The sequence below is a fragment of the Arachis duranensis genome, chromosome 3, assembly GCF_000817695.3.
Source record: "Arachis duranensis cultivar V14167 chromosome 3, aradu.V14167.gnm2.J7QH, whole genome shotgun sequence".
NCBI classification, from domain to species: domain Eukaryota; kingdom Viridiplantae; phylum Streptophyta; class Magnoliopsida; order Fabales; family Fabaceae; genus Arachis; species Arachis duranensis.
In genome coordinates this window covers 81,317,011-81,320,106 of record NC_029774.3, presented here as the reverse complement: position 1 = coordinate 81,320,106, position 3,096 = coordinate 81,317,011, and the positions used below count along the sequence as shown (strand labels likewise).

At 32.6% G+C, this 3,096-nt stretch overlaps 1 non-coding gene across 1 annotated transcript; it reads left to right on the top strand.

Annotated features, from left to right (window-relative positions):
- The first annotated feature begins 1,403 nt into the window (after positions 1-1,403).
- Positions 1,404-1,511, top strand: LOC127746393 (small nucleolar RNA R71). Its single transcript, XR_008008013.1, has one exon. It is a non-coding gene; the product is annotated as a small nucleolar RNA R71 (small nucleolar RNA).
- Positions 1,512-3,096: the final 1,585 nt, after the last annotated feature.

The window sequence follows — 3,096 nt, the reverse complement described above, 5'->3', positions numbered from 1 at the left end:
AACCGAAAAAAATAAAATAAAACAAAAGGAAAATAAAATAAAAATTTGAAAATAAAAAAAAGAAAATAAGATCAAAGCAAATTGAGAACTGAATCAATTAGTTAATTAAAAAGATTTTGAAATCAGCAATTAAGAAGATATGATTGAAAAATTTTATGAAAAAGATTTGATTTTCGAAATGAGGAAAGAGAAAAACAACAAAATGACACCAAACTTAAAATTTTTAGAAAATCAAACACTAATTTTCGAAAATTTTTAAGGGAAAAACACAAAGAGGACACCAAACTTAGAATTTTTAAGGATCAAAAAGGGACTAAGGACATGCAAATTCGAAAATAAAAGCTTCCTCTCCTTACCAAATAACTTGGTATTTAGCTTCATGATGGCTCCTAGATATTGAGCAACTTGCTCTCTAGTTACATCTTCATCCTCTTCAGAGGAAGAATAGTCTTCAGAGCTCATGAATGGCATAAGGAGATTTAATGGAATCTCTATGGTCTCTTTATGAGCCTCAGATTCCTTTGGATCCTCAATAGGGAACTCCTTCCTGCTTGATAGACGTCCCATGAGATCTTCCTCGTTGGGATTCGCGTCCTCTCCTTCCTCCTTGCATTCGGCCATATTGATTATATCAATGGCTTTACATTCTCTTTTTGGATTCTTTTTAGTATTTCTTGGGAGAGTACTAGGAGGTGTTTCAGTGACCTTCTTGCTCAGCTGGCGAATACTGGGAGGAGTTTCAGTGACTTTCTTACTCAGCTGGCCCACTTGTGCCTCCAAATTTCTGATGGAGGACCTTGTTTCACTCATGAAACTTAAAGTGGCCTTAGACAGATCAGAGACTAAATTTGCTAAGTTAGAGGTATTTTGTTCATAATTCTCTGTCTGTTGCTGAGAAGATGATGGATAAGGCTTGACATTGCTAAGCCTATTTCTTCCACCATTATTAAAGCCTTTTTGAGGCTTTTATTGATCCTTCCATGAGAAATTTGGATAATTTTTCCATGATGAATTATAGGTATTTCCATAAGGTTCACCCATATAATTTACCTCTGCCATTGCAGGGTTTTCAGAAGATGCCTCTTTAGTGCTGTTGGATGCATTTTTCCATCCATTCAGACTTTGAGAAATCATGTTGACTTGCTGAGTCAACACTTTCTTCTGAGCCAATATGGCATTCAAAGCATCAATTTCAAGAACTCCCTTCCTCTGAGGCGTCCCATTATTCACGGAATTCCTCTCAGAAGTGTACATGAATTGGTTATTTGCAACCATGTCATAAGTTCCTGAGCTTCTGCAGGCGTTTTCTTTAGGTGAATGGATCCACCTGCAGAGTGGTTCAATGACATCTTGGAAAACTCAGATAGACCATAATAGAATATATCTAATATGGTCCACTCTGAAAACATGTCAGAAGGACACTTTTTGGTCATCTGCTTGTATCTTTCCCAAGCTTCATAGAGGGATTCACCATCTTTTTGCTTGAAGGTCTGAACATCCACTCTAAGTTTGCTCAGCTTTTAAGGAGGAAAGAACTTAGCCAAGAAGGCCATGACCAGCTTATCCCAGGAGTCCAGGCTATCTTTAGGTTGAGAGTTCAACCATGCTCTAGCTCTGTCTCTTACAACAAAAGGGAAAAGCATGAGCCTGTAGACTTCAGGATCTACTCCATTAGTCTTAACAGTCTCACAAATCTACAAGAACTCAGTTAAAAACTGGTAAGGATCTTCAGATGGAAGTCCATGAAACTTGCAGTTCTGTTGCATTAAAGCAACTAATTGAGGTTTCAGCTCAAAATTGTTTGCTCCAATGGCAGGAATTGAGATGCTTCTTCCATTAAATTTGGACGTTGGTTTAGTGAAATCACCAAGCACCCTCCTTGCATTATTGTTATTAGGTTCGGCTGCCATCTCCTTCTCTTGTTCGAAAATTTCAGAAAGGTTATCTCTGGATTGTTGTAATATAGCTTCTCTTAGTTTCCTCTTCAAAGTCCTTTCAGGTTCAGGATCAGCTTCAACAAGAGTGCCTTTTTCCTTGTTCCTGCTCATATGAAAGAGAAGAGAAAAAGAAAAGGAAGAGGAATCCTCTATGTCACAATAAAGGGGATCCTTATTATTAGTAGAAGAAGAAAGGGAATAAGAGTGAAGAAGAGTGGAGAATCCAAACACAAGGGTGAGGATAGGGAAAGTGATTTGAGATGAAGAGAGGTGAAGAGAAGTGTTAGTAAATAAATAAATAAATAGAAGAAGAGAAGAGGGAGAGAATTCGACAATTAATTTTGAAAAGGAGTTAATGATTTTCGAAAATTAAGGATGAGATAGAATTCAAATTAAAATTTAAAACAATTAGTTAATTTAAAAAGAATTTTGAAAAAGGGATGAGATATTTTCAAAAATTAGAGAGGAAAAAGTAGTTAGGTAGTTTTGAAAAAGATAAAAAACAAACAAAAAGTCAAATAGTTAGTTGAAAAAGATATTAAAATCAAATTTGAAAAGTTAAGAAGATAAGAAGTTAGATAAGATATTTTGAAATCAAATTTTTGAAAAAGATAAAATTTTTGAAAAAGATATGATAAAAAGATAAGATAAAAAGATATGATAAAAAGATATGGTTGAAAAAGATTTTATTTTTAAAATTAAAATTAATTACTTAACTAACAAGAAACTAAAAGATAAGATTCTAGAATTTTAAGATTGAACCTTTCTTAACAAGAAAGGAACAAACTTCAAATTTTTGAATCAATCATATTAATTCTTAGTGTAATTTCGAAAATTTGAAAAAAATTAAGAAAAAGATTTTGAAAATAATTTTAAAATTTTCGAAATTAATAAGATAAAAATGAAAAAGATTTGACTTTTAAAAAAAATTGAAAAGATAGGATTTTTAAAATTGAAAATCTGACTTGACTTATGAGAAACAACTAATTTTAAAAATTTTTGACTAAGTCAACTCAAATTTTCGAAAATTAGGAGAGAAATAAGGAAAAGATATTTTTTTTGATTTTTTGAATTTTTAATGATGAGAGAAAAAAACAACAAAAATGACTCACAACATAAAAATTATGAATAAAAACTCATGATGCATGCAAGAACACTA